At 41.8% G+C, this 26,643-nt stretch overlaps 1 long non-coding RNA gene across 2 annotated transcripts in view; it reads left to right on the forward strand.

Annotated features, from left to right (window-relative positions):
• LOC139074453 (uncharacterized) overlaps window positions 1-26,138 on the forward strand; it is a 42,333-nt gene extending 16,195 nt beyond the window's left edge. For both annotated transcript variants that reach the window (XR_011524073.1, XR_011524074.1), the window contains 2 exons: window positions 24,597-24,659; window positions 25,682-26,138. This is a non-coding gene — a long non-coding RNA (uncharacterized lncRNA). The remainder of the gene's footprint in view (window positions 1-24,596; window positions 24,660-25,681) is intronic.
• Window positions 26,139-26,643: the final 505 nt, after the last annotated feature.

Raw genomic sequence — 26,643 nt, forward strand, 5'->3', positions numbered from 1 at the left:
CATGAAGAAAGGCACAAAACTTCGGGAGAGACTATGGACAAGGAAGCCATTCTGGAGTTCATCGTTTTATACAGCATGTCGCTGCATGGTTTTGGCTCCTAACGGAAGGGGTGCTTACTCAATCATTTACTTATCAGATATATATTGAGCATCCTCTGTGTGCCAGGCATGGTCTAGGCATGAGGAATACAGCAATGAGCAAAACAGACAAAAGTCCCTGCCCTCATTGAAGTTACATTCTACTGGGGAAGACAGACAATAAACAAAACAAATAAGCAAAATACATAGTATGTTAGACGATGACAAAAAAGATGGAGAAAAATAAAGCAAGGGAGGAGGATAGGATCCCAGGAAGATGGAGGGAAAGGTCTCAGTAAGTAGAGACCAGGAAGTAAAAGAAGGCACCATGTCAATATCTGGTAGAACAGCATTCAAGGAAGAAGGAATAGTAAGTGCAAAGGCCCTGAGGTAGCAGTGTTCCTGGTGTGTTCCAGAAACAGCAGGTGCCGTGTGGCTGGAACAGAGTAAGGGAGAGAGAGAAAAGAGTAGAGGGCAAGGTCAGAGAGGATAGCAGGGATCACATTATGTAGGGCCTTGTAAAAAATTTAGACTTTTACCCTCAGTGGGATGGGGAGTCACTGGATGACTCCCCATTGGAAGGTATTGAGATGTCTCTGGCTGCTGGGTTGAGTATTTAATGAAGGGTCATGAGGGCACAAGATTTGGAATGACGTGTCAGGAGGCTACAGCGATCCTGGCAAGAGATGATGCTGGCTCGGGCCGGGGTGGTCCAGAGGAGGAGGTGCGAAGCAGTTGACTTCTGGATATACTTTAAGTAGAGCCAGTAATTGGAGTAGACGTGTGGCTTGAGAGAAAGAGAGGCACACACAGTGACTGCTAGCTTCTGGAAGCAGGGAGCAGCCATAAACTGACGTGGGGAATATGGTGGCCAGAGCAGGTTTCAGGGAGAGGATGAGGAGCTCGTGGAACACCGTGTTGAGTTTGAACCTATTAAATTTGAGAGACTGTTAGCCACCGAGGGGGAGATGAGGGAGCAGTTGGATATTGCTTATGTGAGCTTGGATTTCAGGGTGCAGTTTGGGCTGGAGATCTCAACTTGGACAGGTGGGTGTGTCAAGAAATCTAGATAGACACAAAGCAGCGTGCCTGAGCTGGGCTCCTGACAAATGATCTACGCTTCAGGTGCCCAGCTTCCTCAGCTGCATGGTGGGGATAATAATTATAGGGTCTAATTTAGGGACTTGCCATGAGAATTAAGTCAATAAATATATTTAAATTATGTAGATAAAGGCCTGACGATCAGGCAGTGATAAAAACGTTAGCTGCTACTGTTGTCGTTAATATTTTACTATGCTTTGCCTTTTGTTGGGAGAGTGTAAATGTCTTTCGTATGTTATTGTATTCAATCTTCATAAGAAGCATATAAGGCAGGTATGATTCTTTTCCTTACCACAAATGAGGCAACTAAGTCACAGAGAGGATAAATCTTTTGCCCAAGGAGACCCACGCCTGTTTGACCCTGAAGATTGGGCTGTTAATCATTTTTATAAATAGTAAAATCTAGTCTTGTGTGCAGGTCGAGACATCAGGAGATTAGAGTCCTTAGTTCGTATAAAGAGCCAGGCTAGAAGCTCAATGAGTTTAAGCTCAAAATAATCCTGTGAACAAAGCAACAGGGTAATTTGAAATGTCAATGTGACATTCTGTTCCACAGTAAATTAATAAGATGTGACTGGAGGCCTTTCTTGTCATGGCTGTAACAATCAGAAGCCATGCTTTCTGTGCCTCCAATCTCAGCTACGACAATAGGCAATCAGTGGGAACGTCCTTCAAGATTCAGCTGAGTCTTTTTCATACACAAAGGTGACATATTGGCAGTATCTAATTTTATTTGTTTTTGTTGGAAGAAGTGTTGCCTTAAACACTATTATGTGATGAAATGAGCAATGCAAAAACAGAGTCATTTTTCTGTAATTAATTTGGTATTTATAGCAAACACTTTCATCTTCCCCGACGCTGTTTGTTGCTAAGGTGACGGTCACCAGGTGTTCTGTGTGCCTTTGAGGCATGGCCTAAAGCCAGGAGGTCCCAGGAAGAATTTATGCCATCTGGTAAAGTCCACTGGATCCCCTGTGATTACTCCTCATATCTCAGAAACCTTTCACTTTGACCGTTTCTTTAGTTACAGATTCTTGGTTCCCAGTCTTGACCGTGGCTTTGGGCACCTCTCTGTTTGATCTCAGTGCTGTTTCCTGGAGCCCATCTAGACCGTCCGATACCTCTGTCTTGGGGATTCTGACCAGCTCCCCGTTTGCTACTTTCTGGTACTTTAATGACTAAAACTCCATTTCCCCAAGTTGGCTAAGGGGCGAGAATATCCCCATGGGGGAGGCCTGTTAGACTTTGTTGCCATAACTCATTTTAAGGGAGATGAATGGCTTTTCAGCTGAGCCTACAGATTTTCAAACCAGGCAAGTGCCCCTATGGTTTTGACAGTATGGACCCTTCTGTACTCAAGATGAAGGTTCAATCTTTTCCTGGAGGTGGGGTTGAGGGGAGGGGGCACCTTTAACCCAGGTGTGTGTGGATTCAGGTCTCTAGAGCACATGAACATGTGAAAGATCGGATCTCATTGAAACGTGGTTTGGAAAACACTCACTGTCCAGCCAGAACCTCAGACCTCACCAATCTGTACTTCTGTCTTTGCCTTATCAGCCATATCCAAGCCATCAGCCACTCCTGCTAGCTCTGCCTCCAAAATATATCCATTACCTGCCCACTTTTGTCCATCTCCTCTGCTTGATGCCCTAGTTGATGTCTCCACAATCTCGCATCTGCGGTCTTACAACCGCTTGACAAGTGGTGTACCTAGTTCCACTCTTGTGCTCCCACAGGTCATTCTCTACAGAGTAGTTAAATAAACTTGCAAATCATAAACCAGATCATATGACTTCCCTGCTTTGAAACCATTGGCTTCCCACAAGGCCCTATATGGCCTGGTCCCAGGCTATCCCACTGACCTCACCTAGTACCATGGTCACCTAGTACTATGCTGAGCCACAGGACTTTGTTCTATTTATTGAACAGGACAAGCTTGCTGTAACCTCAGGGCCTTTGTACTTGCTGTTTACTCTGCCAAGAAAGTTCTTTGTGATGGTCTTCCCAGCCTGCCTCCTTTTCGTATAAAAATCTTAGTTGAAAGGTTACTTCCTCAGAGAGGCCCATTTACTTTACCTAAAGTGGTTCTTTCCTGCCCCTCCATTATATCTGTTCATAGAACAACTATTTATTGAGTGTCTGCTATATTTCAGGTGCTGTCCTAGGCATTGGAAACAAAGTAGCGAACAGGAGAAATCGCAATCCCTGCCTTCATGTGTCTTACATTCTAGCGTCTCATCCGGCTGTTGAATTTTCTTCATAGCACTTACCTCAGTCTGGATTGTTCATTGGTTTGCTTGTTTTAGTCTCTCTGTCTACTCCAATGCTAGAAAGATAGGGTAGAATAGATCATGTTTGTTTTTTCAGCATCCCTGAGGGGGTCAGTCTCAGGAAGGCTGAAGTTAGAAGGATCTGGAGACATCAAGGATCAGAGAGGACACAGTGTGTTGACCTCCCTTCCTTAGAACGTTTTTGAGCATACGCACTCCAACACAGAGTTCAAAAACAATACTTGTCAAAGACAGTATACAACTGGTGCCATTAATACAAACTGGAAACGATAGTGCCCATCCCCCATCTCTTGGTGGCGTTAAATTTTGCTTCATTGGCTAGAATATCTAGACACCATCTTTCTCTAGATTTTGGTTCGTATGTAAGAATTACCAAGTCATTCAGATTTTACTGAAACTCAATTTGCAGTAATTCAGATTACTCAGTAATTCAGAATTGCTCAGTAATTTAGTAATTCCACCTCTAGAGATGTTGATTATTAAGTCTAAGCTGGGACTGATGAGTCTGTATTTTTAGGAAGCATCCCAGGCGTTGCATGCTGCATTTTGTAAAATGTTTTGCAGCATGTATCCTGATATAAGCCCTAACTTTGACTGCTAGGGCCCTTGCTGCCAGAGAATCTGCGATTGCAGGACCTCCTGAATTTAGGTGACTATGTCCAGGTTTGCCTTGGATAGTCCTGGTAAATACCTGTTTTTCTCTCATCATTATTCATAGTGACACCTTCCACTGTCAAAAGTGTCACAATTTGGATGACGTATTATATGGTGATTCTGTTTGTATGATATCCCACCCAGGAAACTATTATGTGTAGCTTCCTTGTGGGGGATTAAAAGATAGCCTTATATGAAAGAGATGAAGTGGGAATCTGCCACCTGGCCCAGGGTTTCTATGATGGAAATTTTTGAATGATATCAAAAATATAAAAAAAAGTAGTTCTTTATATTTCAAGAATTCCTGTTTCCTCTTCCTCCTCATTGCCAGGCCTCTCAAAATTTCACTTACCATGGAAATGCATGTCTTTGTCTAGACCTGTGCTATCCAATTTTGTAGACAATGGCAGCATGTGGCTATTTAATTTTTAATTTGAGTTAGTAAAAATCAAATCAAATTAAACAGTTCAGGTTCTATTAGTCTCATGAACCACATTTCCAGAACTCACTAGCAATGGGCGGCTAGTAGCCACCGTACTGGCTCATGAGTCATGGAACATGTCATCGTTGTAGAAAGTTTCCGTTGGCTCATGCTGGTCAAGATTGCGTTTCCGTGGTTTTCGCCACTTGGATTTGTATCCAGCACTTTTCCAAGTTGTGAGTTGAGAAGAGTCAGAACATCAAAAATAATGTTTTTGGAAATTACTTTAGAGATTATCAAACCCAATCTCTTAATATAATCGATGAATAAATAGTTTCAGAGAGATTAGGTGACTGACCAAGGTCACTTGGCTAGATCTTGGACAAAGTTAGCTAGAATGGATATTCAAACTAGTTAGGTAATCATAACTAATTGCTTGCTGTCAAACTGTCCATCTGCAAAATGGGGGCAATCACAGTAGCCTTCCTCAGAGTGACACTGAAGTGGCCTTCCAGCATGTGCAGATCCCGGCTGCTGAGTAAGTACCGTCTCATGGACACTGGCTTTGCCAGGACACTATGAGCTATTTAGTGTAATTCATTATGAATGTGATAGGGAAACTGATTCAAAAAGAAGCTAAATCAAGATGGCGGTCAGCATGATTGGCTCCAAAGATGAATTACATGTTCTGCTTCATCAAGTTGACAGTAGGGTCCCCTAATGAGATGTTTCCCGTTTCAAATGGTGGTGTAAGATGGCTAGCATTTGGGAGGCTTTGAAGAGCCCTTAAGTGATGCTGTTTGCAGCACTTCAGATCTTTCTGACGTCTTCAAAGGAAGTGGTAAACCCTGCCCTGTCTGTCCATTGGCCTGGTATGATTAATGCCCTGGCCCTCTTCAAAAGAAAGCATGTGGTTCAACACTGCTCCTCTTGGTGCAGCACCCTCTCAGCTCAGCGGTGGATACATTGCCCTGGGAGAATGCTTTGATACACAGGTGTCATGCCTGAAAGGAGATGTGCAAAGCCTTTGTTTGATCACTGGTTTGGACTTTACTTCTTTTCAGTGGATGTATGACGAGAAGGGCTGGGGCAACTATCCACAAGCAGAGAAGAGTAATGAGTAGGTTCTGGGTGTGAGCTCCAGGCTCTCTTACTGTTTATTAAACAAATGTAAAAGGGCATTTTCGGAGACTCGCTAGCACACTTTAACGAATCTAAAATATGACTGGACTATCACAGTATAGCCCAAAAGCACAGGATTTAGAGTCAGAAGTCTTTAGCTAAATCTGCTAATGATAGATGTGTCGTGGTGAGCAAGTCATTCTTCCTCTCTCAGCCTTAGTCTTTTAACAGCATGGGGGATAATATTGCTGCTCTTCCTTTTCATAGGGTTATTGGGAGAATTATATGAGAAATGGTTATGAAAATACTGGTAACTGCCATTGCGTATGTAGAAACAAGTGGCATTTATTCTTCTTATTACTATTAATAGTTGAATATACATTTATTATTTACATCTTAAGAGCCTAGGACCACATTTGTGACCAAGTGCTTGAGGTGGTGGCATAGTCTTTTTGAGCTAAGCAAGAAAAGTGAGTTGTCTCAGTATGTTGAGGGCCTTGATATCTAGACCCTCTTTATCCTTTCTCTCCTTTTGGTCCTCAATATGGCTTATGTTTTACCCTCCACCAGGGAAGCAATGAACTAATACCTCTAAAAAAATAAGGCATTACAGATCTCGTCAAGATGGCGGCGTAAGCAGACTCTGAAGTCATCTCCTCCCATGAACACAACCAGGTTACAACTATTTTTGGAAAAATTACCCTGGATTGAAAACTGAAAACTGGATAAAAAGAACCTCCACAACAAGGGACAGTCCTGACTAAGGCAGAAGAGGCAGAAATTCCTGTTGGAGAGGAAAAAAGCCACCTTTGGGAGCAGCAGAGTTTCTCAGTCAGCCAGGCAGGAGCCACCCTAAGCTACGCAGCCCTCCCTGGAGGAGTGAGGTCTGGAGTGGAGGCTGATACTGCTATAAGCATCCTTCAGACTTAGCCCAACTGAGACGAGGGTCTTACTATCTGGCTTTGCTGGCTATTAACTGCAGCAGGGAATACCCCTAGAAAAGCTATCAGATGAAAGCCGAAAAGACTAGGGTGTTAAAGGGCCCGTGCACAAACTCACCCGTCTAAGCAAACTAAAATCACCAGAGAGAAGGCTGACAGTCCTTTGGTGAAAAGAGACTCACTTGGTTGGCTCTGGGGGCATCTCGGTGAGAGGAGGGACCTCTCCAGAAACCGAGATGTTGGTGGGGGCCATTGTTCTGACCTGGTCCAGGTGTGCTGACACAGACCTCAGGAGACACCATTGAGGTTCTTCCTCTGGCCTGTTAGCCCAGGGGTCTGCCACACCCACTAGAGTGCAGATTTAATCCAGTTCAGCCAGGGCAGGCAACCCACCCTAGGGACCAGCCCCACCCAACAGCAAGTCCTCAGGCTACTTGTCCGCCTGCATTGGCTGGGTGCCTTGATCCTCTACAGGTAGGCAAGTGTGTCCACCTCTGTGGGGCAGGGCCTGTGTGAGGACCAGGTGAACTGTGGGGTGCATTGGTGGAGAGGTGGGGGCCTCTGCAATGTGGCGTCGGGTTATGCTCCAGGGGTTGAGAAGTGTGCACAGACCGGAACTGTGTTGACGGTGTGTGTGGTCCTGCGTGGGGTGAGGCTTATCAGTGCAGAAGACCTGTGCTTCACAAATAACCATAAAAAGGATCAGCTCTAACTTCCAAAGCCTGAAACAATTGAGTGCTCCATGACTAGGGCCAGCCCCACTCAGCCGCACTAAAGAAAATTAAAGAAAATGCTACGGAACAACGATTGAGTCAATGAAGAAATCAAAGGAGAAATGAAAAAATTCCTGGAGACAAATGAAAATGAAAATACAACATGCCAAAATCTGTGGGATACAGCAAAAGTGGTTCTAAAAGGAAAGGTTATAGCAATTCACGCCTACCTCAACAAAGAAGAAAAATCTCAAATAAAGACTCTAACAGTGCATCTAAAGGTACTAGAAAAAGAAGAACAAACAAATCCCAAAATCAGCAGAAGGAAGGGAATAATAAAAATCAGAGCAGAAATAAATGAAATAGAGACTAAAAAAAATACAAAAAATTAATGAAACCAAGAGCTGGTTCTCTGAAAAGGTAAACAAAATTGACAAACGCTTAGTTAGACTCACCAAGAAAAAAAGAGAGAAGGCTCAAATAAATAAAATCAGACATGAAAAAAGGAGAGATTATAATGGACACCTCAGAAATGCAAAAGATAATAGAATACTATGAAAAGCTATATGCCGACAAATTGGATAATCTAGAAGAAATGGATAAATTCTTCCAAAACTGGACCAAGAAGGAGTGGAGAATTCGAATAGACCGATCACCAGTAAGGAGATCGAAACAGCAATCAAAAACCTCCCAAAAAATAAAAGTACAGAACCAGATGGCTTCCCTGGTGAATTCTACCAAACACTCAAAGAAGACTTAATACCCATCCTTCTCAAACTCTTCCGAAAAACTGAAGAGGAGGGGAGGCTTCCTAACTCATCCTATGAAGCCAACATTATTCTGATACCAAAACCAGACAAGGACGACACGAAAAAAGAAAATACAGGCCAATATCACTGATGAACATCAATGCAAAACTCATCAACAAAATGCTAGCAAATCGAATACAACAATACATTAAAAAGACCATACATCATGATCAAGTGGGTTTCATTCCAGGGATGCAGGGATGGTTCAACATCCCCAAAGCTATCAATGTGATCCACCACATTAACAAAATGAATAATAAAAATCACATCATCATCCCAATAGATGCAGAGAAAGCATTTGACAGGATGCAGCATCCATTTATGATAAAAACTCTAAATAAAATGGGCATAGAAGGAAAATACCTCAACATAATAAAGGCCATATATGACAAACCAACAGCAAATATCATTCTCAATGGAGAAAAACTGAAAACGATCCGTCTAAGAACAGGAACCAGACAAGGATGCCCACTGTCACCACTCTTATTTAACATAGTATTGGAAGTCCTAGCCAGAGCAATCAGGCAAGAAAAATAAACAAAAGGGATCCATATTGGAAAATAAGTAGTTCAACTGTCACTCTTTGCAGATGACATGGTTTTATATATCGAAAACCCTGAAGAATCCACTAAAAATCTTTTAGAAATAATAAATGAATACAGTCAAGTCACAGGATACAAAATCAACATGCAAAAATCGGTTGTGTTTCTATATACTAAGAACGAAGTAGCAGAAAGAGAAATCAAGAATACAGTCGTATTTACAATTGCAACAAAAAGAATAAAATACCTAGGAATGAACTTAAGCAAAGAGGTGAAAGATCTGTACACTGAAAACTATAAAACGTTGACAGAAATCGAAGAAGACACAAAGAAATGGAAAGATATTCCATGCTCTTGGATTGGAAGAATTAGCATAGTTAAAATGTCCATACTTCCTAAAGCAATCCATAGATTCAACGCAATCCATATCAAAGTTCCAACAACATTTTTCACAGAAATAGAACAAAGAATCCTAAAATTTATATGGAACAACAAAAGACCCCGAATACCTAAAGGATTCCTGAGAAAAAAGAACCAAACTGGAGTTATCACACTCCCTCATTTCAAAATATATTACAAAGCCGTAGTAACCAAATCAGCATGGTACTGGCACCAAAAGAAACACACAGATCAATAGAAGAGAATTCAGATCCCAGAAATAAACCCACACATTTATGGACAGCTAATATTCAACAAGGGAGCAGAGAGCATGCAATGGAGAAAGGAGAGTCTCTTCAATAAATGGTGTTGGGAAAACTGGACAGCCACATGCAAAAGAATGAAAGTAGACCATTCCCTTACACCACGTGCAAAAATCAACTCAAAATGGATTAAAGACTTGAATGTAAGACCCAAAACCATGAAACTTCTAGAAGAAAACATAGGCAGTACGCTCTTTGACATCAGCCTTAGCAGCATATTTTCAAGTACCATGTCTGACTGGGCAGGGGAAACAAAAGACAAAATGAACAAATGGGACTACATCAAACTAAAAAGCTTCTGCACAGCAAAGGAAACCATCAACAAAACAAAAAGACAACCTAACAATTGGGAGAAGATATTTGAAAACCATATATCAGATAAGCGGTTAATATCTAAAATATACAAAGAACTCATACATCTCAGCAACAAGAGAACCAACAACCCAATTAAAAAGTGGGCAAAAGATCTGAACAGAGATTTCTCCAAAGAAGATATACACATGGCCAACAGGCATATGAAAAGATGCTCAACATCATTAGCTATCAGGGAAATGCAAATGAAAACTACAATGAGATATCACCTCACTCTGGTCAGAATGGCTGTAATTAACAAGACAGGAAACAACAAGTGTTGGAGAGGGTGTGGAGAGAAGGGAACCCTCGTACACTGCTGGTGGGAGTGCAAACTGGTGCAGCCACTATGGAAATTAGTATGGAGTTTCCTCAGAAAATTAAGAATAGATCTACCATATGATCCAGCTATCCCACTGCTGGGTATTTATCCAAAGACCTTGAAAACACAAATGCATAAAGATACATGCACCCCTATGTTCATTGCAGCATTATTCACAATAGCCAAGACTTGGAAGCAACCTAGGTGCCCATCAAGGGGCGAATGGATAAAGAAGATGTGGTCTTTATACAGAATGGGATACTACTCAGCCATAAGAAATGATGAAATCTGGCCATTTGTGACAACATGGATGGACCTTGAGGGTATTATGCGAAGTGAAATAAGTCAGAGGGAGCAAGTCAAATACCATGTGATCTCACTCATAAGTAGAAGATAAAAACAACAACAAACAAACACATAGCAATGGAGATTGGATTGGTGGTTACCATAGGGGAAGGGGGCCGGGGGGAGGGCAAAAGGGGTGATTAGGCTCGAATGTGAGGTGATGGACTATAATTAGTTTTTGGGTGGTGAACATGATGTAATGTACACAGAATTCGAAATATATTATGATGTACATCTGAAAGCTATATAATGTTATAATCCAATGTTACTGCAATAAAATAAAAAAAAGAGAAAAAATAAGTAAGGCATTATTTATTTTAAGGCACTCAAACAAGATTGGCTAGGGCATCTGGCTGCTCTTTAGAATGTCAGACGAGACCTGCAGAATTCTTCACTGGGAAATGGCCAAAGTGAGAGCTCACTTGAAATGAGAACCGGCCTTCCAGAAAAGACTGTGGACATCTGCTAACTGTTTGATAAATTAACTAGGCAAACTCAGGGGTTACTTTGTGGCGGTAAGAAGCAGTTTATTTTTCTAATCTTTTTGAAGGTCCTGGCTTGCCTCTTGCCCTGAGATTTCGTAGGGCGTTATACAAGACAATAGTCCCCAGAATTGCTTTGTAGGATTGCCCTGGTGTGTCTTGCACAAGGGCCCTGGTTGAGGTGGCTAGTGGGAACTGAAATCCAGCTCTTCCCCCGCAGGGCTCTGTCTGCCCAGAGGAGGCGGCCTTTCAATTTCACACAAAGGCATCACAGGGTACCGTGGAGCCCCAGGAGGTCTTAATATCCTCAGTAAAGGAGGAAGCAACGTCACCCCATTTTCGCTAGCCAGAAATGAGTAAATCATGAAGGCAAGCTTAGGAAAAGAATGTAAGAGACTTTTCGTTAAATATGGAGGTTTGAGCACACATGTTTGTATCTATTTTCTCCTTAAACCCCACTTAAAAAAATATATGTATATATTCATGTATTATGTACCTACTAGGCATGAAGCAACATACTTGCCTACAAGAACCGTGTAAGATAATTATTATTGTCCTCTTGTACAGGTGAGGAAACTGAGGCTCAGAGAGATGAAGTAAATAGTGTCTGGTTATACAACAGGGAGTGGGGAATCTAACCTGGGTTGTTGGGCTCCAGAGCCACCACCCTATCTACGATATTATTCTGCTTTCTTTGCACAGTTTACAAAATGCATTTAGATCCCTTTTCTCATTCGTTACTACCCACATCCTGTTAGGTGGGCTGACGGGGATCAGTGTCCTGATTGCTGTGACGGACCCTCCTAGTGTTGCCTTGGCTTGCTCAAGGTCAAACAGCTTCTGTGAATGTCTGTCTTACGTATACACTTATGCTGATAGATACTGAAGCTGTCAAAACACTAGAAGCAAGGGGAAATATTGCTGAACGCTAGCAGCCCTCTGCCAGTGAGGCATGATTCCGCATGCAGCAGAGACCCCGGTCGAGCCAGCACTCCTCGTGTAAAGAGACATTCGTCCTGTGAACTCAGGGACTGCTGTGTCACAGAGTAGCATTTCCTATGACTTGCTGGAAAAATAGATGAGTGTTCAAACAGCAAAAATATCTGATGGGGATAAAGAGACCAGTGATTAAGAGTACATGCTGAGGCCCCTGGAAATGCTGGTTTCAGGAATTTAGGGGTGAAGAATGAATGTCAAAATTGAAGCTCAAATCTTTGCTGGCCTGCTGAGAGAAAGTTACTTCTACTCAGCTGTGTAAATGTCCATATTGGAAATGTCATGAAAAATGAAATTCTTTTTTGGAGGGTAGCTATTAATAAGACAACACTAAGAGTAAAATTAGTAAAATAGTAAAGTTGGATATGCATTAACTTTGTTGTACAGGGCCTGTGACAGCATCATTTTTTGGCACTAGAGTAGTAGGGGTAGAGCGTTTGCTGGGCTTATGATCTTCCCCCATAAAAGGGTTATTGCCTCTTGATTCCTATACTGTATATCACACGGTTCCTAAATTGATTTACAAATCCTATAATATCAAATGTCTGTTCTGATCAGCCCTCAAGTCTTTTTAGTATTTATGTGATTTCTCTCGACAGAGCTTGCTCAAGTTCTTTCGGGTGTTGAAGCCTGGAGGAGTGAAGAGGTGGGGTGGCTGGGGGACCCTGTGAAGACCCACTGACAGATTTAGCGGCCAGTGAGCCAAACAATTGGGTTCTACCTGATAGACGCACGGTAACGGAGTGTGACACGGTCAGTGCTTTTGGTTCTGACAGCTTTGGAGGAAAGTACTGGATGCTATGCCAAAAGTATTTTTGTAGTGATTTTTGGATTGCACGGACCTGTGGGCTGTGAACTTGTGCTCATCAAGGGCAAAAAAGAAATTTTTAAGAGCTGTTAGCTGTGTCAACTCTCATGTAACCTGATTGTCGTGTACTTCACAGTGTGATGCACAAATCACACAAGGCACGCGTCAGAATCAGGCAGGGCAAGCTCTCAGGTGTATTCGTTTAAAGCCTTTTGAAGCCAAAGATGTGGAATTCTGTTTCAGACATAGGTTTCTGTACAGTGCATGCGTTCCATCATTCATTCATTCATTTATTCATTCATACTTTCATACAAAAAATTCACTGATAAATTTGTAACTAGATGGAGGCTTCATTCCTAGTTGCTGGACAAGTAAATGTCATTTGCCAGGGATGCATCAATATGCAATACTCAGACTCCATCTGCTCAGAGTGAGCACAGACTTTCCCTCCGAGACGCTCTTCTCACGGTGAGTACAAGAGGCCTGGATGCTAACTGATTCCAGATGGTGAGCCCAGGTTCTGTCTCTTTCTCCAAAGGCCTGTTCTTTACTGATAGCTGGTGCATCCTAGAAAGCTGCCTCCTGCAAGGTCTAGTCCACAGTGATTGAGGGGAAGCTGACTTGTGACATAGGCTAGAAGGGATTAGAAATAAAGCCTGCCTAGAGTAATGCTTACATATAGGTCCCCCATGCCACACTGACTCAGTTGAACAGCAGTTTTTCTAGCCAGATTTTTCAATTAGTTCAACGCATCTCTTGAGGGTTATAAATGCATGTGGTGCTGGACTCCATGGTTTGGGACGAGTCTTTTGGCAAATCCAGAAACAGTGTCTTCCCTCACACTTATGGCGATTTTTATCTCAGGGGGCTTGTTAGAACTTTCTTTACAATGGGTCTTGATCAGGGACACGTGGTATTCCCCTCCCCCCCAACATGTTTTGGTGTTTCAGTAACTTTGAACCTTGAAGAAGTTTCAAAAGATCTTGATACTTTACTTCCCAGAAGGCCTTTTTGCTCTTAGGCAAATTTGCACCCCCTCCAGTACACTTCGAGCTTTGTATTTCAGTTAGTACGGGGGATGATAAAGGCTTTATCCATCAGCAGAGCTGGATACTGCTCTCCCTTCAAAATAAAGGGCAGAGGAATCCTGCCTCACCCAGCACCCACCTGTATCTATTGCGTGCTGGACATTCTGTTAGGGCCTATGGGTTGGCCAACTAAATAAAGTTTTATTGGAACACAGCCATGCCTATTCATTTACTATTATTTATGACCCATTTTGCCCCATAATGGCAGAATTGAGTAGTTGAGACAGAGCTCATATTATCTGCAAAGCCTAGAATATCTACTATCTGGCCCTTTACAGAAAATGTTTGTGGATCCCTGAGTTAGGGATTAGGGTTCAGAAATGAAAACATGCAATTTCCGTCCTCAAGGGGGAGACAAAGTCAGAAGTTATAATGGAGCTAAGTACCCTGGGTGCTGGTACTGCAGAACAAGCAGTGTGAGCTCTCCCTGAGGGACCTGGGGAAGGTTCTTCAACCAAGAGGTCATATTTAATCTGGATCTTGACTTGAATGCTTTCAACCTATGGGAAAAAAGTGAAGGGGCGGGAGAAGATCATCTCAGGCAATGGAAATAACTTCCGCAAAGGCACGAATGATCCTAGTGTTCTGGGGGACCCTGGGGTAGCTGGAATGTAGGTGGGGAGAGCAAGGAACCTAGATGCCAGCTGCAGGTTTTAGTGCATGTGGTCTAGGACCAGAAGAGAGCCTTGCAAGCCAAAGCTGGGCTCCCAGTGGGCTCTGGGCAAGTGGAGGGGGCATTTCAGCAGAGAAGTGACGTGCTAGGGTATGTCCTTTGGAAAGATCGCAACTTCTACTGGATTGGAAGGGAGCAAGAGTGGAGTCAGGGAGACATAAAAGCTCTACTTTAAAACATGCTCATCCTCTCTTGTCCAACTGCAGCCCAGTTTCCTCCTTCAAATAAGTGCTCTATCTCTATTACACAGATACCCTGTCCTGGTGGTAAATACTCCCATCCCAGGATTGTTTGCATTTGAAGCCTGAGCTCTCAAGAACTATTCTAATGGAACTTTCTACTGAAATAAAGTCCTAGCAAAAAGACATTCTCCCTGAAACTATCTTCTTCCTTCCCAAGGCATGTTGCGTAAGTTCCTGTTTTATATTTATTTTCTTTTTCTTTTTCTTATGATTACTTACACCTTTGTCTACCACCATGCCAGGCACATAGTAGGCACCCAGTTTGCACTGATGAATGGAAGAATGGCAGAATGCAGCTGAGCACTGTCTTGGTGGACTGGGGAGTCAAAGGGCGTGATGGAAGACTCTGGAGACACTGGCAAGTGTGCCCCAGCAGGTAGCTGGCCCCCATCAGGAGAGAGTCAAGAGAGGTTTGGAAATCATTCTTAGTCCCCTTCTTGGAGCCCCTCCCCGCTGAAAACCATAGTGGAAAGTCTCCTTAACAACACGGCATTCATTAAAAGTCATCTTCAATAGACTGATAAGACTCAGATTGGATTCAGTTTCATTTCTTCTTTATTGTGGAAAATCTGCATCTCGTTTTTCGTGTTACCACTGGATTTCTCATGTTCACATGCAGGGACATCTGCATGGTGGGCAATTGCTCTGAAGTTGTGATCGGAAGGGTACAATTGGAAGGTTCTGCACTTGAAGGGTATGGGTTTCAGGGAGCTGGCTTGGGTTTGGCCAGCACACACCAGTGTGGTCATACGGCAGGTGGAATGTGAAGCACTTTCATATTAGCTGGTAAGTAACTGCTGCTTCTCTCAAGTGTTTCTCCTGCCACCCAGACTGATCTTTCTGTTCATCCCTGGGATTTCCTGGATATTCCTGCATTCTGTCATCTAAAGGGTTAATGCCTGGCACAGAAGGACATCTCTGAACCCTGCTCCAGTGATCCTTGATTGGTACCTGAGCCACTCCCCACACCCTAAAGTCCTGGCTCTGGAGCTCTCCCATAAACACCTCCCAGGGCCACAGTCTTAGCCCCAGCTCTAGGGTGGAGACCACTGAGGGTGCCTTGTGCCTGCCAGCCAGCCTGCTTGCTCCTGTCCCCTGGAGAAAGACCTTGGTAGGGGAGATAGAATCCTTGGCAGATGTGCCTACACCCTGACAAGCAAATGCCCCCTTGTGCCAGATCCCAGCTGACGCTGTGGTCCATTGAAGCAGAGGGTGCCCTATTCTGGAGTCACCCTTGTGTTTTTGCCTATAGGAACCGCAACATCTATGGGATTTTGGATCTGATAGCCTTGAAGAGACAGGAAAAATGATGTGTGTGTTTTTGTGCATGTGACGGAAAGAGTGGACTTTGTACCAATGGCCAGACGCTGCAGGCTTCCCTGCGCGTGGAGCGCTCAGAGATAAGAGGGACACTTTCGGGATGGATGGCACCAAGAGAGATGGACTGCATTTCCATTTAGTGAGCTCAGTTTTTGAAAATCCATGGAGTACCACGCATCATGGTCACCAACTGTATTCATTTTTATAAAAGCGAGAGCTAATGTTTACATGGGGCTTCTATGCCAGGCATCATGTATAGTGACTTGAAGTACTGCAGTAACCATCATAATCCCCATTTTACAAATGAGAAAACTCCAGCTATTAAAAACAAGTGTAGCACAGTCAAGATTCAAGCACAGAAGCCAGAAGGCTTAGATTTGACCTAATGAATTATGAGAGGCCGCCAAATGATTCCTGTGACTTAGTTGATTATAGAGCCATTGAATACAGAAAATATTTAGACATTATAAGAACTAGTAAAAAATTTGAATGTATTTGCTGTTACCTCAGCAAAAACTGAGAGAGGATTCAGAACCATAAGCAATACTTTGCTGGTAAGAGAAGTTCAGGACTTTAGACTGCAAATGACCTAATGATCAGCAATTTAGAAGAGTTTGCTTGTGGTTTTGTGTCAGACTGTGGCTCAGACAGGGGCTGAATGTCATCTAGCGACGGCCTCACCCATGAAGGGTGACGCTAGTAATTTATAATGTTGGGAGACATCGTGGATCAGGTAAACAACTTTTGTTACAACTTATGTCACTTGGTAACCAGTTCTATAAATATATATGGTTTAGTTTGTTTAGAGACAAAATAAGAACAGAGGTTTTCATGTTTGATTTATATATTTATTTTTCTACACAGGTTGTTAAATATTTTAAATATAATTTGATGATATTATAGTTACATAGTGAATAAATCAAATAGTTAGGGAGACTAATGGATGTGAAAATTCATCATAGGCTGTAACACGCTCATAAATTGTGACGGAAAGGATTAATATATTATTTTACACATGCAAACATATTTTTAAAAAGCAAGGTTGAAAAAGAGTTTAGAAATATGCTCTTGATTTAGCACTGGGGCTGGGAGAAGATATTTCTCCTCTATAAAAAAACGGAATTTATGTGGTAGCTTAGATGTGTGTAGAAAGCACTTCAATCGAGGCAGCGTGGCACAGTGACAGCAGCACACATTTTGAAGTCACAAGGATTTGGGGCTTATCTACCTTGAACCTAATCTATGCAAACTTGGGTAATTTATGCAATTTTTCTGAGCCCCAGTTTTCATCCTTGTAAAATGTGGATAAAATATTTACAACCTAAAGAATTAGGAATATAATGCTTCTATCAGTGCCCCAATACATTGATAAATATTTTTATTAATATATTTTGACATCTCCCATTTCTCCTTTATACTTTCAAGAATTTTGGTCTCTAGTTCATTTAATTTTAATTATTACCCTAAATGCAAAGAACTTCTATTTTAAATTATCTAATTTTTTTAACTACAAAAGCAATATATATATATATTTCTAAGTTTTCATATACGTACATAGCAGAGAGAAGCACAGAGAAGCAAAAAGAACAAAAATAAACATTTATTTCTATCATCCCTACAGAGAACCATTATTAATTTCCCCAGGATTTTTATGCATAAATATACCATTTAAAAAAATATTTATGCTATACCCTCTGTTTTGTAACCTGCTTTTCCCCACCAAATACGTAGTGAACATTTTTTGCACGTCATTAAACGTTCTACAACCTTTAAATGGCTGTGTATTGTGTGAATATAAAAAGCCGGGGACTTTTTGACTTGGAAAACAAATCTTCAGTTTCTTTCGGCTTTGCTTTTTGGTAGGTGGGTGGGAGAAGTATGAATTGTTTTTAAGGTATTTTTTAACGTGTTTTGTTTTCCCTAACGATGGTTCAGAAGTTTGAAAGATGTGACTCAGTCCATAACTCGTGCGTGACAATGACAGGATTCAGTACAATAACCCTCTCGGAATTCATTGCCTGACAAAACCGAGTGCTGGAAGATTTGCTAATGCTGGAGACTGTGCTATCAACAGGAGTCACATGAAAGGCACAGAGTTACTGTCTATCTCTCGGTTGTTCTCTGCAGGAATGCCTGCCTCCACTCTGCAGCAGCCACCTCTGGTTGCCTGAAATATGCAAACCAGCAAGTGACAAATGCCTTTTAGAAAGGTACAATTGCATTCAAATGGAAAATGGAGAAAGTTGATCAAAGAAGAAAGAAAGAAAGGTATTAAAAATTAATCATCCCAGGGCCCGTAAAGTCAGCTGTAAACCCTTAGCAATAAAAAATTAAATGAAGAAGAAGTTAATGTTTTAAGCAGAGATTTAAATTTTCCAGGGGAGAATTCGATAGCTGCAGCGGATTGGGGAGCTGGTGAAATTTACAGGGGAAGCCCAAGTGTCTCATCCCACCAGAGGCTGCAGAACGTGTAAAACAGCCATCAAATAGAATATCACTTATATTATTTAGTATCATGGTTCAAAACCTTGGCTGTAAAAGGAACTGGCACTGTTGACCTACTAAGAATATTGTTCTATTCAGAACAGATTAAAGTGGTGAAACGTAGAGGAATGCTAAAAAAACACATCACTGCTGAGAGAAGCCCAGAGGAAATATTAGAGAAAGATATAATATCAGGGACTTGTAGGACTCCAGGTAATAATATTTATCCGTCTGTCTTTCTAGTTCAAATACCAAAGCCTAAGCCTGAACTGGGGGCTACGTGTTTATTGACAGGTCGTCTCTGGGTGGGCTTCATGAATGGCCAGGTCTTTGGACCCAAAAGAAAAGTTGAATGAGATTTATTACAGTTTCTGAACAAAGTTGGCACATATTTTAGGGTTTTCCTGACAAACTTAAAAATTGGGCCCGGAATGATATTGGTATAAAGACATTATAACTTAGTGGTTAAGAGAACGGGCTTTGGCAGCAAAGAGATGCCTGCTTGAATCTTGGCTGTGCCACTAGCCGGAAGACCTTGGGGGCGTGGCTTCTCTTTGAGCCTTCCTTTCCTCATCTCTAAAATGGGACTGGAAATCATGGTATTCATGTCCCAGGGTGGTGGTTATGAGGATTAATTGAGATATTAGATTAATATCTAATTAGATTAGATCTAATATCTAGCAATTAGCGTAGGTCTATGTATATAGTAAACCCTCAATAAATGGCAGCTTCTTACTCTATTCTTTTGCCAGACAATCGCAGGTGGTCAGATAGATGTGTGGGGAATGGTTGGAAGACAGCCCGATGGCTTATCAAACCACAGCCTTGGAATTCCAGTTTAGTGCTGCCTTTTGGTGTGTAGGTATTCTGGTCTCTTCCTGTAGATCCCCAGAGATTTTAGAGGTCTTTTCATGGTATCCTTGGTTCTCTGTTGCCCACTATACAGGATTTCTTGGTCTGGGGTAGCACATTAGTACCTCCTGACTTGTCTCTTTAGATTCTGGCCAGCCTTATTGGGCGAAATATTCACCGGGATAATCTGAGACAGGGTCTTCTCCCAGCTCAACTTCCTTGGGTTTACTGGGCAGAAATACATTATTAATGCTTAGCAAACCCCAGGAGGGAATGTTCCAGCTGCTCAGAGGAGTTAACACTTATTCAGCTAATTTTTAAAGCTCGTTAAAGTTTATAGCCCTCTTGTTTGTGTACTGATGCTGTTTCTGTGCTCCACTGTCCATCTTCAGTGACAGGAAGCAGCTGGAATGTTGAAGGATGTGGACTTTCAGATTATTACTATGTCAAGTGAAAATAATAAAAATAATCCTTTGCAATTATTATGGTCCTTTTATTGCCAGCGTTCTCTCAAATGAATTAAGGCCAATTGTTTTCCTCTAGGAAGCTGGCTCTTTGCACATTTGTGAGACTTACCCTGTGACTATGTTCTTCCTTCAGTCTTCCTGACTTTAACGTTACAGTCATTCAGTCGATCACCCAAACCAGAACCCTCAGTGTCATTCTACACTCCTGCAAACAAGTGTTCAGAAAATCCTATCAAGTCTATTTCCTGAAATACATTGATTGATCCTCCCTTACCGCTACCACTGCCTTGGTTCAGATTGTTGTCATCTCGTGATACACTTTAACAGCCTCCATACTGATCTCTCTTACTTCAGTCTTGACCCCCTTCTAACCAGTAATATCCAATATATTTAGAATCTTCTTTCTAAAAGGCAAATACGATTGTATCACTTGTTTGCTCAAAAACCATTCGTGAGTCCAATTTGGTACCTGTCTATTTATTTGGCATGCTTCCTTCTCCTTTCCCTCTCTCTCTTAATTGGCCTATGCCGGATTCATACAGAATTACCTGCAGGTCTCCAGTAGTTCATGCTTTTTCATGCCTCATTCCCTCTGCCTGACAAATGCCCCTTCCAGTTGATCCTCTATTGAGAACTGATGGAGATAGCTCATATGACACTTTCTCCAGGACCCATTTAGTGACTTTATTCCTATCCTTCCACCTTTCCCCTCATCATCGCCCAGTCATTCTGTGTTCTCAAAACAATGAATATGTCCTGAGATTACAGCACTTATGGACTGCACTGTGCTGATTATAAGCTTATTTATCCCACTATGCTATACTCCTTGAGCATAGGAGTGGTGTCTCATTATGTCTTTTGCTAGGCACTTAGACGTTGCTTGTAGCAGATGCTAAAAGATACCTCGTTGAATAATTGGATGGATGGATGGATAAGTGAGGGGTACCCCTGTTTTTTCCCCTCTGTGTTTCTTTTCTTTCATATTCTGACCCCTTGCTGCTTTGTGCTCTCTGGAATCCTCCACCACAATCTCAGACCTGGGCCTGTTTTCCAAAGCAGCCACCTCATCTTTCATGATGACTTTTTCCTCTCCCTTTTCTTAAAGTCCCCCTTTTCTCTGTACTGATTTTAATAGCTGTTAAGAGCAAAACATTTGAATTTAAACTATATTATTCTAAGTTGTGAATGATTCACCACCCCACATTTTCTATTTTTAAAAGCAATTTTTATTTCTACTTGTAGTTTCAAAAAGAAGGCATAAATTACTAGGTGAGATTTCAACAAAGACATTAGACCAGAGGATATAGTTTTGCTCTTTCAAATTACTCCCGTTTTTTTTTTGGAGGAAGATTAGCCCTGAGCTAACTATTGCCAGTCCTCCTCTTTTTTGATGAGGAAGACTGGCCCTGAGCTAACATCCGTGCCCATCCCCTACACTTTATATGTGGAATGCCTACCACAGCATGGCTTGATGAGTGGTGCCAAGTCTGCACCTGGGATCTGAACCATCGAACCCCAGGCCGCTGAGAAGCAGAACGTGTGAACTTAACCACTGTGCCACCGGGCTGGCCCCTCAAATTACTCCCTTACTTTGAGTAGTAGGCCAGCCTCATTTCACAAAAGAAGAGCTTCCCTTTTCTAAAATCAAGAGACAATATTGTTATTAGAACAACAATAACTACCCTTTCATAAGTGTTTGCAGTTGATCAGGCACTATGCTAAATCCTTTATACGCATAATCTCATTTAGTCCTCAGAATAGCCCTGAAAGATAGTTCTCACTTTTCCCATTTTGTAGTTGAGGAAACACAGACACGGAGAAGTCAAATGACTTGCTCAAGTCACACAGTTAGCAGGTGAAGAAACCGTGATTTGAACCAGTGCCTTCAGATGTCAACTCAACATATGCCCACGCTCAGCCATGGTGCCAGGTGAGTAGGGTGACTTTTCAGAGAAACAGATTCAAAGAGCAAACGCAGCAACAGGAAGTGGGGACTCAAGGAGGAGATGGGGACAATCTGTCAATTCAAATGGAATAATAATAAAAGTGACCAACGTGATTAAGGTTTCCAGTACACCAGGGACTCTGTTCAACACCTTCCATACTTTATATATATTCAATCTTCAGAAAAACTCTTTAAGTAAAAATAAAGAGGAGAAAATTGAACACAAAAAATTAAACTCAGAAAGTGAATTACCCAGGTTGTTCAGTTAATAAGTAATAAAGAGGGGATTTAATAAGAGTTTCAACGATGAATGCTCTTATTTTATCAATTGAATTAAAAAGAAAACCCTGAGGGTCAGTGTACTGTTCATTTTAATAAGGGTCCTGATATGTATATATTTTGTCTCTGTTACAAGAGCCGTCATACTTAGAAGTCTGCAGTTTCAAGGGCCTTTCTACTTTGAGTTGTATAGTCTACATTTCTATTCCCCTGATCTTTCAGAAGGTGTTTCTATTTCTTTTTAGAAGAGAAATTCCAAGTGCTGATGCAATAAATTGCCAGTAAGTAAGGCACTGGGACCTGTTGATGTGCATTTGTTCCGCTTCTCTAAACACCCCCTTTATTGGTCTTGATGGACGGCTAATTCCTCGCAGGCTCCATTACTTCTCACTTGTACAAATGTCTCTTCTTTCTTTTCAGGGCTGCGATAGCTTTAAGGAATGGGGTCGATATTTCAAAGGCATAATTAATTGAGCATGCCTCCTCCTTCATTAGGAAGCTCATTTTCTCTTGAGCCTCTCTCTTTCTCAGTGTGTCTGCAAAGCCCTTCTTCATTCTCCCTTAATTCCTTTTGTGAGCACTAGTTCATGTTTCTTTTTTTTTTTCTTTGAGTTTCTGATGCTGTTCTCATTTTTAAATATACTTTAACCTCACAAATGGCATGAATTCTTTCACAATTTTTATTCTATCTTCCGTGGCAATTTATTTTTCTTGCAGGGACCCGTGGGTCAAACTCACTGTGGTTCCAGCTGCCTAGCCTGGTGGGAATGCCCACAGGGCGAGCTGTGGACAAGGGGCATTGGGTGGGACAGCAATATCTATGATTAGCACAGGGGAAAAGCGATCAGCTGGCAAGTTGAATAGCTTACTTTTAAAAACTTTTTAATCAGGGCAAAATACACATAAGATTTACCATTTCAACCATTTTAACTGTACAGCTTAGTAGCCTTAAGTACATTAACATTATTGTATAGATAATCTCCAGAACTCTTCATTGAAACTGAAAATCTGCAACCATTAAACAACAACCTCCTATTCCCCCCTTCCCCGGTTCCTGGAAACCACCATTCTACTTTCTGACTCTGTGAATTTGACGACTCTAGGTACCTCATATAAGTGGAACCATACAGTCTTTGTCCTTTTGTGACTGGCTTATTTAACTTATCACAAATTCCTAAAGGTTCATCTATGTTGTGGCATGTGTCAGAATTTCCCTTCCTTTTAGGACTGAATGATATTCCGTTGCATATGTGTATGATATTTTGTTCATCCATTCATCCATTGATGAACACTTGGATTGCTTCCATCTTTTGGCGATTGTCAATAATGCTGCTGTGAACATGAGTGCACACGTATCTTTTTGAGACCCTACTTTAAATTCTTTTGGGTATATATGCAGAAGTGAAATTGCTGGATCATATGGTAGTTCTAATTTTAACTTTTTAGAGAATCTCCGTACTATTTACTGTAGTGGCTGCACCATTTTACATTCCCACCAATGCACAAGAGTTTGGATTTCTCCGAATCCTCACTAGCACTTGTCATTTTGTCTTTTTGATAGTAGCCATCCTAATGGATGTGTGAGGTTGAATAGCTAACTTTTATGGAGTTTGAGAGAAATTCAAGTTAGTCTGTTAGAAGACTTTCCCTCTAAGGTATCAGTCTGAGGGAGGAAGATGATACACGACAGCAAGCAGCAGTTCTTGGCATTGTGGGAAAACTGGTCTTGGATCGAGGGATTTTGATACAATATTAAGGAGATGAATTCAGGACTCAGTGCTGAAAGAAGGTGCTGAGAAACCTGTGAAAGGATCAGTGTCACCCGCCTGGGCTTCAGCAGAGAGGCTGCCACAGGTGATTCTCACAGACACTGGGATTGCTTTCACCTTCAGTTTCAAATTGTCAAAAAACTGGGTCCAATTAAAATGTTAGCTTGTTAGGAGCTGAGTTGAGTTTCCTGAGCCAAGGGGAAGTTTTCCCCTGATGCAGAAAGGAGGGTCAATCCAGTGTTGGTTCCATATATGAAAAGCAAATTCAGTGCTTCCCTGTTCTCTGGGTGCCACTGACCTACAGATGTGCGGGAAAAGTAGAATAAGGGAAATTTGTTCAGAAGAACTGTATCCCAATCAGAAAAGAAAGGCTGAGAAGACTGATTGTTATGATGGCACAGGAAAGACCACACTGGATCAAAGTAAATGGCTAGCCAGTTCCTTGCTGCGTCTTTCTTAAATGCATGACTCGAGGTTACTCGCAATGTTCCAGCTTGTTAAGGAGGAACTGAGCAGAGAATAGAGTGTGGCGATTTAATTTTCCTGGCGGGGATGATTTGTAGATCTTTGTATGTCTTTTATCGTCACCTCTTGGCAGAGCTAGCCCCCTCAAAGAAGCAGAAAAGCTAATAAATGCCCATTTAAGGCCATCTGGTCGTTTTCTAGGTGATTGACATGTGTTAGTTCTCTTAATTTGATCTTCAAAACAACTCCACCAGGGGTGTCTTATTATATCTATTCTGTAGATGAGGAATCAGAGACTCAGAACAAGTTCAATAAGTTTCTCAAAAAATTCACAGGTTACTGGTGAAACCAGGATTTGGTCTGAGTGTTATCTTATGCCGAAGCCAGTGTCCTTTCCAGTAAGTACCACTCCTAAATGATGCAGCTTTGGATATGCACTATAAATGCACAGTGGGTCACATACCCTCCTCCTCACTACGACCTTGACCTTGACCTTCACTCTAGAATACCTGATCATTGCCTGAAACTCTCCTGTCCTTGCAGCTATGGCAGCATTTTAATAGAATGACCTTCACTAACATCATAGAAACAGCCTCTGAGTTACTATCTCTTATGTTGATTATTAAACCGCCCTTCCCTGAATCCTTGGAGAAACAGCCTCATTAAAACCAACCTGAAGATTAATAACTTATTACTCTTACTACATAGTTACCCGTTTTAAGCCTCATAACAACCTCCAGGGCCAGACACCATTATTATCCACATTTTGTACATGAGGCAGTAGAGACAGAGGTTAAGAAACTTGCCCAAGGTCACTCCACCTAGTGGTGGAGTCAGGAACAGAGGCAGGAATGCCACTCACAGATATTTTGAGCCTCACATTTCCATCTCTGCCCAATAAAGAGCCTCATCACAGTTTTACCTTAAAGGAATAGTTGAGGGGATCTTGATTCAGTAATCCCTTCACTTGATCCCCAATTTGTAGATGCCACAACTGCAGATAAGAGCAGTCACATGGAAATGGAGAAGTGGAGGTGGGATTTAAATCTGGGCTTAACTGTCCTTAGACCACTTCACGCTGCCCCGGGTAGGAGACCTTGGATCTGAAGGGTATCCACTCAATGCCTTTTAAAATGCATTACTTACTTCTTTCTCCCATTAGCGTGGGAAATCTCTGTGCAGGGTCTAAATGCTGGTCTTTGGCTCAGACATTCTCCCTGCTCCCTCCATGATAACTCTTGGCTATGGAGGAGAAAATAAACCTGGGGACAAGAATGTGTATGGGTTTTATATATGGTAACCTGTGACAATATTTAGTAGATATGAACAGGCTTTTGAGTCAGATCTGGGTTTGAATTCAGCTTTCCCGTTCAACCTCTCTAAGCCCGAGTTTCCTCATTTGTGAATGTCTGTCTCATAGTCCCGCTGTGAAGACTGCATAATGTACACAAAGTGCTTTGCATGGCGTCTGATGTGGAGAAGGGCTCAGTGCACCGCGGCTGTAACGAGAATACGCTTTCCCTGGTTTTGGCTGAGAAGTATGATTTCCATGGAGCAGGAGACGCTGCACAGCAGGACTAAGTTGCATTTAATTCATGCCATGAAGTTTGCCTTCTTCGGCTAGAGTGTTTGTAAAGCCACAAGGGGGCTGTGAATACTCACGGACTTATCTGGAATATCATCGACTCGTCCAAAATGTGTTTCTTTCCTTTGCCTTTTTAATTCTCTTCCCCTTCTTTCCTTTCCTTCTCTCCCAGTCAAAGGATGCAGAGTTTTAACTCTCAGCTCAAAAAAACCAAACATGAAGTGGGAGAGAAAAGCATTTAACTAGAGTGTCAAATCAGTGGAAAAGAACAATAAAGAGATATGATATTCTTCTTTGCTTTCCTGAATGATACTTTAAGAGATATCTCTTTATAAAATTTCGAAAACCTGAACCTGGAAATAGACCTAAGCAACCGCACGCCAGAATCCCACCATCTTAATGTGTTTTAGCCAACCCTCTTCCAATCTTTCCCCATATGCCTTTTTTTGAAACGTAGATGCAAAATGGAAGATAGATATCTTTGTACGTTTTCTTGTAGCATGTTGCTAAATTAAAAATAGATATACCAAAGCCATGAAAAGACATGGAGTAAGCTTAAATGAAGATTGCCAAGTGAAAGAAGCCAGTCTGAAAAGGCTTCATGCCGTATGATTCCAATTATATGGCGCTCTGGCAAACGCAAAACTATGCAGACAGTCAAATCACAGGAATTTTTTCTTTCACAGGATCGTGGACACAGACGTTTGTGACATTTGTGATCCGTAGTTGCCAGGGGCTTGAGGGCGGGGAGGGAGGGATGAATAATTGGGGCACATGGGATTTTTAGGGCAGTGAAA

Source organism: Equus przewalskii, chromosome 11 (assembly GCF_037783145.1).
Source record: "Equus przewalskii isolate Varuska chromosome 11, EquPr2, whole genome shotgun sequence".
NCBI classification, from domain to species: Eukaryota; Metazoa; Chordata; class Mammalia; order Perissodactyla; family Equidae; genus Equus; species Equus przewalskii.